General features: G+C 34.3%; 1 long non-coding RNA gene across 1 annotated transcript; it reads left to right on the forward strand.

The window, feature by feature from the left end:
- Positions 1 to 8,046: 8,046 nt before the first annotated feature.
- Positions 8,047 to 10,986, forward strand: LOC128548845 (uncharacterized). Its single transcript, XR_008367251.1, has 3 exons — positions 8,047 to 8,121; positions 9,056 to 9,180; positions 10,810 to 10,986. It is a non-coding gene; the product is annotated as an uncharacterized LOC128548845 (long non-coding RNA).
- The last annotated feature ends 2,430 nt before the right edge of the window (positions 10,987 to 13,416 follow it).

The raw sequence follows: 13,416 nt of genomic DNA on the forward strand, positions 1-13,416 counted from the left end.
GTTCTAACACAGTAGGATGAGACGCAAAAGATTAGAGGTCACACTTGCTCTGAGCTTCTGTATATTTTTATATGCTGAAGCTATGCAGTCATTTTACTAAATTATTGAAGTATCTCAGTTTTAACAATTTAAGACAATTTTGAATATAACGGCTTTAATACACGACAACCGAGGACCCATACATGAAGCTTGGAAAAAGTGCAGTTGCGAAAAAAACAGGCCCTGACTACCTATGATCAAGGAGGAGACTAGTATTGAACTTCCTAAAACGTTTTAAACTGGTATGGATTAAATACTTACTAAATAGCAACGAATATTATGTTTTGTGTATGTAAAAGAACGACGGAAGAGTGATATGTATTATAGAACGTTGGGTATGAAAGACACACTGGTAAGTTTTGTGAAATACAGTCTGATGTAACAGATCAAAATTTTCTAACATTTACAATATTTTAACATTTTTCCGGGTTTTGACGAAAATTATTATCATGGTTACATTGTATGTATACTGAAAGTAAAGCTAAGGTGCTAAAACCTAAAAGGATGTTATGGTTCATAATTATTCGAATGTGTTTCAGTGATGATGAAATTAAAGGATTTGAACAAACTATCCGAACACGAGTGACCGCAAAGTGTATGACTTTATTCGCACATTGAAAAGAATTGGTACACGATTACGGAGAGCCCGTACAGCATACGTTGTAAAAATGCAGTTGTGAAAACAGCGTCCCCTAGTATTTATGATCAGGGAACAGATTTTTTAACTTCGTTGAATGTGTAAAATAAGCATGAACTAAATTATTGTTTTGTAGCAACGGATATTGTGGTGTGTGTTCATTGTAATAAAATGACTGAAGTAAATAGGTATATTTGTATAGAAAGTGTTGTATGAAAAATGCAATGAGGAGTTTTGTGTAGAAAGACAAACAATAGATACCACACTGCTTTGAATGAGGCCGGTTATAAATACCGTCAAGATGTCACCATACTTTGAGGCCTGTATAAGCATACTTCGAAGCACTTGCTCATTATTGATATGGGTTCAAAATCATCACTTATGGTGTAGCATTTTTCATGCGAGGAAGCAGTCGGGCTGACTTATTTGAGGTGAGTGGTTTTACACAGGAACGTGCCTGATGCAAAGCTCAGACGGTCATCTAGGGTACTAAGATATTACCTAACGCATAATATTATATACATATGGAATAACTTATTTGGCGAATGTTCATTATATTCATATTGATTTGTTGGATATGTTGCCTTTTACGACTATTAATTTTGATAAATTTCCAAAATAGTCCATACGCTCTTTTGATCCAAAGTGAGTACAATAATATACTGAATAAAACTAATATATCAAATTGTAGCAAGTTATTATTAAAGTATTCAATATACCAGAGAAATAGTGAGGACAGTTAATTTCATCTGAAGCATCCAAACAATCTATGACTCTATCACATCTAGCAATTAGAGAGATCCATTCGTTTGTATTACACTGAAAGAGTGGTCCGTTTTCAGGTGGATCCGAATAGCCGATTACAATTTCAGGCTTGATCAACGGATGGGCTAAAATTTCAATAAAATCATTAAAGCATGTATACATGAAATTTCATAACCGTTAAACTAATTCAGGACTTTTAGGTAATTAACAAACTCAAAACAATACTCAAAATTCTTTAAGGAAATCTCACCCTTTATGTATCCGTTAAACTTTTTCTAAAATTGAATGAACAGGGGTCGTTAAAAAGAGTAAAAATGTGTATTTTCTTCTTATATTAACAGCCACCAGGATATCTTTGCAAAACCAGGATTTTGGCAAACTTCACTACCATTTCTGAGTGACTTAGAAGCTTCTGTTTTAGCTTGGATGGTAGTTTAGGGGCCAAGGAGCAATAAATGATATAGTTTTGCATTATTATTAATTTCCTTATGTACAAAAAAATTGATTTAAATAATTTGGCCAATTGGATTTTTCCAATTTCCAATCGGATATATGGCGTCCGATTGGAATTTTTGAAAATCCAATCGGACATTTTTCCAATATTTTGACGGGCTGGATTTTTTTCCGGGCGGAAAACGATAATTTTTTTATAACAAATTTAAAGGCATATCTGTGTTACTTTTGTGTTTAACTATCTTTTTGTCTTGGTTTGACATCCATACTATGAAAAATAAAAAAATCCCATTTAAAAAGCTGGAAAAAAATCCGATTGGATATTTTCAGAAAAAAATTCAGATTTATTGTAAACACTTATAAACAGGATCAATGAACACCCTTAAACATAAGTAGTGAATAACGATGTTTTTAGTCAGTTTAAAATGGTTTAAAAAAAAATCTAAATCCAATTGGATTTTTTTTCCAATTTTAGGAGTTGGAATTTTTTCCAGCTTATAAAGTTGGAAATTTTTCCAGCTTTAAAAGTTGGATTTTTTTCCAGCTTTAAAAAGTTGGAAAAATATCCAGCTTAAAAAGAGACTTTTTTTCCAAATGTGAATGAGTGTGATCATTTTAAAGCTAAAATACTTCTTTTCTAAGCATTTTTGAACTGCTTGATATAAATTTACTGACGTGTGAGCCATAGAATACGGTCTGTTATTTGATACCTATCTATAAATTATTATGAGTTCCAATGAAATCTGAAACGTCAATATTTTTCTAATATAATGTTGACGTCCAAATGAATATCATATAGGGCGTGCGACGTCATTTGTGACACCAGTTTCATGTCTGCCATTGCGTTTAAAAGTTTTTATAAACAGGAATTTATACCATTAAAATAAAAATAATATACTTTTGTAAATGTAACAAAATGTTTGTATTGCATCTAGAAATGGGCACTCTATATTTCTCGGAATAATATTCCACCCATTACGTCGCCGAATATCTGAAGCATATTTCCAGCGTATTTTCTCAATTCTTATACAAATCTAATAACCAATAATTATTCCAATATAGAGACTAAATATAACTTTCTTCCGTTTTATGCTATAGCGCAACAATTGTTTATCATACTATATAAAGAAATAAATTTTGTTGTTGCGTTTCAACATGTGACATTTTTAGCCTGCCGAACGGATTTTGTTGTTTCTATGATAAAAAAAGAGTGAAACACCAGTTTCAAGACACTAAATTTTGAGATATAAATGGCCCAGAATACAATCCTTGTGCGACCTGTACCTTATTATCTGCAAATGACTGGCCTAATACATATGTATATTTATAAAGCGTGCGACCATATTTGTAACCATGCACTTTTTCCACAAATTTAAGCTAAACCTGGATGGATGGATGACCATTTCCATTTTGTCTGAGTTCCGGTATCTTAGGTAAGATTTTAGACCAGACCATCTACATGAAGCTTCAAGCATTAGTTTATTTTACACAGTAGTTACTCATACGCAGGAGTCCTTCATTCTATAATTATTATTAGTAACCATTTGAATATAAATGCCTTTACAGATCTACCTGTTGTAGTGAAAAAAAAATCGTACTAGACCATAATACGAAACAGGCCCTGCCACTTAACTTAGCGCAGGTTTTAATTCACACAAAGCGATAACACGTATATTCGTCAAATCCTGACCATAGTATTTACAGAAATATGAGGAAATGGTCTTAATGTCAATCATTTTGTAGAATACTACTTAACTTAAATATTTCTTTAAGAAATTCACCGATTTGTAACTGAATGACAAGTCATGGACATAACCGAATTGTTTGTTTTTATTTCTTTATTCCATTTTGGCGCATTTAATTTCTCTAGAAACATTAATAAGATGTCAGTATCTACTCGGAAAGCAGGAGTGAAAAGGCTTTTTGCGGTTACGGTTGTATTAATAAAACCCGACCCGGCCCAAACCGCGGAAATAGCCGATTTCGATTGTACGGAACCCACCAGAAACTTACGGATGGAAGGCTTATATAATTACGAATGATATCGTGTCGATATCAAGTTACATTCTGTCACATATATATTTAGAAGTTAAAGTCATTTGTTTATCTTAATATTCATAGCTTTATAGTCACGTTCTCTTGTAGACCAATAGCCAAAGTTTCTAATTTAACTGGCATTTATCAAGATCAACGATTTTCACCTGCTTAAAAATTGTAGGACAGTTCTTATTTATATTTCCCCCACGCACCCACACACCCACCTGCCAGTTTGTGAAACAGTAGGACGAAAAACACATGCAGGCGACTGTACCGACACAGTAAAGGCCCCTTCGCCGTAGTACAAAACCCAGTGTCACACAGTAGTTGTGAAAGTAGTTCATAATGACGTAACATTAACTAGTCTGTCAAGTTCTGTTGAAAATGTCCAGCCACGTGTTATTTCATGTCTGCGCGTTACACAAAATGACATGTTGATTGCCGAGCTCCATTGGGTTTAATTGAAACACCTAAACTATCTCGTTATTTTAGGTATTTGCTTATGTCAAGTGAAATACCTCAATGAACATAAGTTTCATCAATATTAAATACTTATCTTGTAGTTCTGTAATGATGAAGTAAATTACACATTTGCCGGGTTTTATTAATAAACCCCTTTTTCCTGGTCATAACCTCTGATTTTCCCTCCCTTCCCGCTAGTAGGTTTTATACCAGTTTATCAATACAAAAACACAAGTCTTATTTATCTTATTTTTTCCTCTTAATTTTCATTTTCTTATTTTAATAATTATATTTAACGAAGACACAAGACTTATATAAATAATAGATACAGTTTTCCAAAAAATAATTCAGATACATCATTGATTAATTACCTCCCTTTATTATTTTAAATAAGAGTTGTCTTGTAGAAACCTATAACTTTCTTTAAGTAGCGGATGTTTTTTTTTTAAGTATAAAAGTATGTAACCCAAATTACGTCGATTGTATTCTTCACGTAAACGTCACTTCCGTGATTCCATATAAGGTTACTTATCATGTATTTGTTAGCCAGAATAACTGCAAAATATGTAATCTAAGAATTGTGCATGTGACTTGATAAAGGCACTGGGCCGAAACGTTGTCGCAGTTAGTGATAATAAAAGTTAAAAATACATAATTTCTAACGATATTTATTAAATATGTACTTCAGTACTGGTATATAACTTTATATACAGTCTTAATAAAGTTAACACAATAAAAAGGTTTGAAAATTAGCATAAATTAACTTTAAAAAGCAGTATCCGGAATTTCGTTGGAATAAAAGGTCTATACCCCCTATCATTGACAATCATCCAACTGAAAACGAAATGAATTTCCAAAGTGATGTCCGACACAAATTGCTTTCTTTTCAGCACTTTGATTTCTTTCATGCTTCTTTATTCTAGTGAAACTTATTTTTCTCGTTTGTATTGTTTAATCTGAGTCCATTTTTATTGGCCAGACCAGACATCTAAAATAAAAATTTGAAATTTTGCAAATCAAAAGGAAAATATCTTCATTTACGACATACACTGCCCGCTGCACTCACATAAAGCCATCACAAATACTCCGCGCGAAGAATTATTCAAGTTAAACTAATGGGAAATTTGCATTGGACGTTTATGTGAGGTATAATTAAGAAATGAAATGATTTGTTTCGGTGTTCATGCGAAATGAACGACAGAATAGGATCGGCAAATCCATGAATCGCGCTCATGTTTAATTTGTGGATCCTATTCTGTCGTTCATTTCGCATGAACACCGAAAAAAAAATAGTTTCATTTCTTATATTTACATTATATTTCCTTTCCATTTGTGAACTATATAATATTATGAATTGCATATAATTTGTAGCATTTAGCATAAAAATCAGCTTCCTGGCCATTTTGTTCAGCGGACGGAACAACTGCGACGTCATCTAAGGAACGTTCTCCCTGACTATACGCGGACGTCGTCAAAACAGCAATCAGTTATCACTAAGCAGCGATGACGTAACTTTCGCGCCTTTCCTTTTGCTGTTCATACGAAATGAACGTCAAAAGTTTCAATGGAAAAGAATAGGGCGAATGTAAATATTAATATATATTTGTGAATATGCATACTAGTAATACTTAGTCACCATACCAGTGTATATACAATTTTGCAAAAAGAACTATACCCTTTTACTACGATATTGTTATTTATATACATTCTTTCTTTATGATACTTTTGAGGCTTTTTAAATGTGATAAAAGTTGAAAAATAAATTAATAAAGTGCATATCCTTCCCGCTATGGTAACGTAACATAGTAAAACATATTAGCGTCTGATGACCCTTTTACGCTTCTGTAGAATCAGTATTTATTACTTGAAAATATTTATAAAATTTCTAGGTCTGCAGTTCAAATACGGAAATACCTTACAACCGGGGCATATATAGAGAATATTAGGTAACTGTCTTTCTTAATTTAAGTTTATCCACCCGAGGCTTGCCGAGGGGGATAAACCTTTCGCAGACGAGGTTTGATAAACTTAAGTTAAGAAAGTCAGTAACCTAATATTCTATTTATCCTGCAGTCAATAAAATTTGTGCATAACATATACTTAATTTCAAGATGTTTTTTTCTATACAAAAATAATCCAGAATTTCACTCACTTGTGAATTCCTACGCCCTTCAAGTTCAACCCCCTTGTCTGTGATCCAGTTACACACGATTCCTTACAATAAAACATTATTTCATGCCTCATACTTTGCCTTATGAAGTTCTGTGTATTATAAATCATCGGTGCTAACAGGGCATTCGCGTACAAAACAAGCAGAATGGTTTTGACTCGGATAAAATACAGCCGAAAACCACGACGCTTGAGATGAATTCAAATGCCCGCAGTCTTAAATTTACTCCAGTTTCGTACAAGACAATGTGAGATAATGAAATTCCTTCCACCATGAATGGTTTAGATCCGATAATTACAATAAGCGACTGCTTAAATCTGGTTATTTGTGTAAATTTCTAACTAAAAATGAGTGAACAAAGCCACGGTCGATTCACACAGTCTTTAAAAAACCGTCACAGTACCATTCCGTACGGAGGTTTACTAGGATAGAGTGAACCAATTTTAAATTTTTTTTTTACCGTGGCCGTCCTCATTAAATGATGAAATGTTTGAGCTTCGAACACAGCCCAGTTTACATCGCCTATAGCACATATACTTGAAAAAGTAGTCCGTCAGTTGCATTGACGGTATAGTAAACCTGCATTGACTGTGTAAAGCTCAAGTTTACACGGCAGACAGATATCGGCCTGGAAAATGCATAGTGGTAGGATAAAATGACACTTTCAGACAGCATAAGAAATGACCTTTGAACGATTTGACGAAGTTTAAAAAATCTCTATGAAACCTTTCTCCGTGACTGTTTGTGGTTTTGTCCGAGTTCAGATATTTTTTCGTAGATGTAAAGCTGATACACGGCTACTAAACGCTAGCGCCACCACCAAATTGTGGTGATAACGAAAAGAGCTATCGACATTTCCGTGGTGCAGCTATCGCCCGTTTCTACTTGTAAACACGTGAGTAAAATTTATATTTTATCTTCTATTTTTATTGATAGAACTTTTTTCGAAAATCAGAGAATGTAGTTCCGTGTAACAACACTTTTACTACAAGTTGGCTGTGATTTCATTAAAATAATATGCAAATTGTGGTGTCAGGAGCTTTTCTCCCGAATCTGACAGTGGCATATATGGTACATATATAGGGTACGGAATCCGGTTAGTGCCACACTGAATGTCATGTGTCGCCCTTTGAGGGCAGGACGCACGACACTGCGACGCGACGGACGACAATGTGCAACGACACACGACATTTTTACATTTGAATGTCTAATTGTCGCGCTAGGTTTTGGCAAAAAATATTGTAGCAAAAATGTGTCGTTGTTCATTGTCGAGTGTCATGTCGTGTGTTGCGTAGAATGTCGCGTGTCGTGTCGACACACGACATTCAACGCAAGTGTCGCGGTATTATTGCATGTCGAGGTATTTTATTTAGGGCGACACATGACAATCAACGCGACACACAACACGACGCACGACATTGCAACTTGACGGATGACAATGTACAACGACACACAGCGTTTTAACATTTGTGTCATTGTCACTTTAGCAGGGTGCATGTACCACGTGACTTTTTCGCTAATCTGGGGTGCCAAAAACATGGCGGATTCCTCGATAAAGGTAACATTTTCTTAAATATCTTTTCACCAACTTGTTCAAATAAAAAGAAACATAGATGAGTGCCGTCTCATATGAAAATCCAACACTCGGCTGCAAGTTTTTTGTTTCAAAGTCCGCTCGTTTTCTCTAAAAGTGCAACCGCGCATCTGAAGTGAACAAATTTGAGGATGTTAAGACGGGGGACATTTCGCAAATTCTATAGATAAACCCTTTAAAAGGCCATAAAAGACTATTTTGCGACACGGATATTTGTACGAGTGTTGTCTTGACGTATACACTTCAAGAAATTACAAATTAAGAGCCTTCAATAGCTTCCGAGTCCAGATTTATCAAATTGCTAAGCAGGGGTCCGTTTTTCTTGATGCTAAGACGGGGGCGTGATTAAAAGATATGTTATTGGAAGTCTTGTATTTCATTAACCTGCTTCATTTAAGTTTTTTTTCCATGTTTATACTGCTTACTTTAAGAAAAATCTAGCTATATGTCTGGTAAATTTCAAATTGTTATGACAAATGAAAGCTTTTCGCCGACTGTAAACTGTAAAATTTTACCTAAAGTGAACTACTTAGTACTTAATTTGACTGATTTAATTGAAAATGCATCAACTTTCACTTTATGTACTACATTTCTAACGCGATTAAAGTGTCATGTCTAGATAATTTTATAGTAACCATGTAAAGAATACTGTTAAGTTTTTGAAAAAGCATCAGTTTATATTGAATTCTGATTCAGCCGCGTTAACTTAATTTTTTTAGGCTGAATAAAATACATTTGCGCATCTGACGTTAGCGATAGTAAGTTGTCAAAAGAAATCGAAATGTATATGTTATTTCCAGATATTTTATTTTAAGACATTTTGTTCAGAATGTCCTTTTTGGTTTAAAAATATGAATTATTATTATCATTGTAGTACTAAAGCGCATTTACATTTCAGACATTTGTGTGCCAGGAATGTGGAAGGGCTTATATTATAATTCCAAAAAAAGCCTTCTGCGCCACGAAAGAGGCCACAGAAATCTTGGACCTTACATGTGTAACTGCGGCGAGCGGTCTTTTCCGGTGAGACTAATAACATTATTATATTACGATCTCACATTGGCATATTTTAAGCATTGCACATTTTGTCCATCTCTTCTTACTTCTAGAAATTGGTTTGACTATAATTTGGATTACTTTACATTTTTCACAGCTGATACTGCCGTGGATTGCAGGAGACCGTTTGGTCCTGTATTTCAATGACCCTTAGTATGATCTGGTGCCCAACTTCTCAATCAAAGTAAATTTGAAAATCATTTCGAATTTCAAAATATGGTCATTTATGATTTACTTTTGGTCGGAAAGGTAGCGCTTTTCCCCTTTATTTTTTTTATTAATTATTGTTCTTCATTAATTTCAACTGAAGTGCATTTAGTATATTAATAAATGGGTTCAAAAGGAAATTCTGTGACAAAAATGCATTTAAGAAAAATTCTTGTTGATAAGAGTTCCTTTATTTTTAAATGTGAATTGAGGCATTACAACCTGGAATGATTGTACTCGACTGCCTTGATTGTAACCAAATGTTTGAAATTATTGTTACCAAAACTGTTAGTTTGTTGCTAGGCACGTTTTTGTTTCGATGATATTGTTGGTAAAAATATATGTTTTTTTTTGTACCGAATAGCCTACACAGCCCACAGAATATCATTTTACTGAGCCTGTAAATGTCTCAAGTCGTTTGAACGAAGAATCGGTCTGCGATGTATATGCTTGAAACCGATTCTCATCTTTTTTGTAGATCGAAAGGGACTGAAATTGGCTTTAATTCTTTTTCAGTGCTATTAGCTTTGCAACAACTACTTAGAAACTAGATAGTGTCAACGTTTTTGCATGCATTCATAAATGATTTTACCTTCAACTTATTAGTCTTTATTCATTTTATGAAATTTAATGCCAGTTGTATTGTGGTCAGTTTATCAAACCATCGTTCCTGGGAAGAACCGGCACCATATTCAAATCTTCTTAAAGAAAATGTCCACTTTCTTTCATAAGAGACATGGTCGGTTTCGGGCTTCGAATCACGGTCGTCTGTGAGAGAGATCTTAGAACTTGACCTCTTTATAGTATGATTAAGTATCAAAATGATCACTGCGTCTATTAAACTTGCAATGTGTTTTATGATAAATATTGGCTCTGAATTATGTTTTCTTCTGTGGTAATCCAATGGTTTAAAAAAATTCTTTAAACTTTAACCTTCGAACATTTACTATGAGTTCACAACACATGTGAAGAAATTACCGGCACATACTCTGATAATTCAATACATGTATCTAAATAACATTATTAAGACTTCAGTATGATAATTTATTTCATTTCAAACTGCAGATTAGATATATATTCCAATAAAAGCCGTAAAAATAGCACACAAGATCTAAAAAGACAAATTTTGAGATTAACATTGCTGTGCAGATTCTAAACCATTTTCAGAAGCAAAGCAAAAGCAAGAACGGTTCACATTCTTAATAATTAGAGACCTGTTTCATCTAGAGTCACCCAGGTATTGAAGTACTTCCGGGTCGTTGTATCCTTGGAAGCAGTTCTTTGAAATTTGAAGTTCCCAACTTGAAGCCATCTCTACTTTGACTTGTTAAACATTTTGTGTCAATTCTGATGTCTTTAACAGTTGTTTTGTTCGTGTGTTTTTTTCAGGACTACATTTCTGTGCGGAAAGCTATTCCAGACTGGCGGCCATGACAGATGTGGGTTGGAAATCATAAAGAGTGACTGAGTACTTTGATATGTAGCAAAGAAGTTCAATGTTGATGATAGTGTTTCTTTATGATTTATTGAATACGATCAGAAATACAGAGCTCTCAATGCTGTAAACTTTTTGTTGTGAAATTCGCCGCTGAATCCATTTCCAAAAGTGTTTGTTTTACTATACAGCAAAGAAGGAGAAATTGTACCGGGCCGACACCACAGAGTGAAAGTTGGCGCATTTTTCATTAAATCAGTCAAATTAAGCATTTCACTTTAGGTAAAATATGCAGTTTAAAGTCGGTAGAAAGCTTTCATTTGTCATGACTATTTTAATTTTAACATACATATAACGGGATTATTCTATAATGAGCAGTATCAATATGGAAAAACTTTAACAAAGCGGGTAAATGAAATACCAAAGACTTCCATTACCAAATCGTTGAATCATGCCCCCGTCTTAGCATTAACAAAACCGGACCCCTACTTAGCAATTTCATAAATCTGGCCCCGGAAGCTATGTAAGGCTCTTATTTTGTAATTTCTTAAGGTGTATATGTCGCGAGAATATTCATACAAATATATGTGTCGCAAAGTAGTCTTTTTCGGTCTTTTAAAAGGTTAATTTATTGAATTGACGAAAATGTCCCCCGTCTTAACATCATCAATTTTGCTCACTTCAGTTGCGCGGTTGCACTTTAAGAGAAAACGAACGGACTTTGAAACAAAAAACTTGTAGCCGAGTGTTGGATTTTAATGTAAGACGGCACTCATCCATGTTTCCCTTTATTTGAACAAGTCGGTTAAAAGCTATTTAAGAAAATGTCACTTTTATCGAGGAATCCGCCATGTTTTTGGCACCCCAGATTAGCGAAAAAGTCACGTGGTACATGCACCCTGTTTAGGTTTTGACAAAAAATGTGGCAGTAAAAATTGCGTGCCGTTGTTCATTGTCGAGTATCGTGTCTTGTGTCGTGTTGAATGTTGTGTGTCATGTCGTGTGTCGCGTTGATTGTCGTGTGTCACCCTAAAAACATGACACACGACATTCAACGAGACACACGACAATGTACAACGACACTCGACATCATATCGCGCTAATGTCGTGAAATTGTGACTGTCGACTTAAATTGCTTAACCATGACACACGACATTCAACGCGACACACGACAACGAGCAATGACACACGACAGTCTATCGCGCAAATATCGCGGAATTGTCGCATGTCGAGGTAATTTAGGTCAAATGCTGTTGATATATGTTTTTTTCAAAAATCAGTCATTTTCAATGAAATATTACACAAAGGTACATTAAGATATCGTAATAAAAGCTACAGACATTTGTAGAACTAATCAAGAGCTATTTCATAAAGGTATAGTGCAAGGCTCAAACCCGACCCTTAGGGTCGCCTCAGGCTTCAATATGGGTGCCAAGATGTCAAAAAGGAAAAAAATGCACGAAAATACACCTTGTTTTTCTTTCTAAAAATATTTTACATCAACTTAGGCTCTAAAAAGTAACACGCTTTGGTGAATATCAATTATTTCTATTTTTGTCCGTCTGTACCATCTGTAGACTAGCTATAGGGACCGTAAAGCGCTAATCTTGGTCGCATTTTTTCGAAAAATTCACCAATTATATTTTACTATAAAAGCGTTAAAAGTAAGATATCAAACTGAAATTTCTTTTCGATGTTTCTCAGTACAGAGCTGATGCAGCCATTTTGTGCATGCCTGGAATGATTATCAATAGGAGCGCACGGCAAAATTGCGCAATTTTTTTTTTCATGTCCGCACGCATAAGTGTATAATTTTCATACATTTAAGATATTTTTCGTTCATATTTAGTTAATCCGGTATATACCAGAGTCTGTAATATATCACGGACGCACCGGCTCTGTTTTTAGTCACAGCCATTTCTTTTAATTAGTAGTTGGAAATATTGTCTAATCGAATATAAAAAACCGTTTTCTTCATCGACGGGAACATTTGCTGAACTTTGCCATTTTTGGCCTAAAATAAAAGCTGTAAAATAAGGAAAAAAACTAATTAGTGCTTATAAAACATTTACTTTGGGTAAATAACAGCAAATAAAAACTTATTATGATAGAAAATGACAAACTCTGAAAATTTGTGACAAAAAGACAACACTTATTCATCCGTCAGTATGTAATCTAGGATAAAAACTGTATTTCCGTACTTTTCTGTACGGAAAAAGTCCGTGTTTTTCATTAACCTCAAATAATTGTAGAATGTTCGAAACACAAGACATTTTAATGAAATAACTTTTATAAATTAAATCTTAATATTGTCTAAACAGATATTTAGTTTGTGTATTTTTACCACCGACAGTTTCGTCGGAGGACCGTCTCAAAATATATCATTTTTCGTGAAAAAATGCAGTCTTCATATATCAAATAGAGGGATGGGCCTTGTCGGAGGAGTCATATTTTCATAACCTTAGGTCCGATTTTAAAAAATGATACCTTGTTGTAACTGGCAAGCCAGTACCTTGAGAAAATAGGCCACGTCAGGTTCGAACCCGGTCGGCTAGGGGGTC

Source organism: Mercenaria mercenaria, chromosome 15 (genome assembly GCF_021730395.1).
Source record: "Mercenaria mercenaria strain notata chromosome 15, MADL_Memer_1, whole genome shotgun sequence".
In the NCBI taxonomy this organism is placed as follows: Eukaryota; Metazoa; Mollusca; class Bivalvia; order Venerida; family Veneridae; genus Mercenaria; species Mercenaria mercenaria.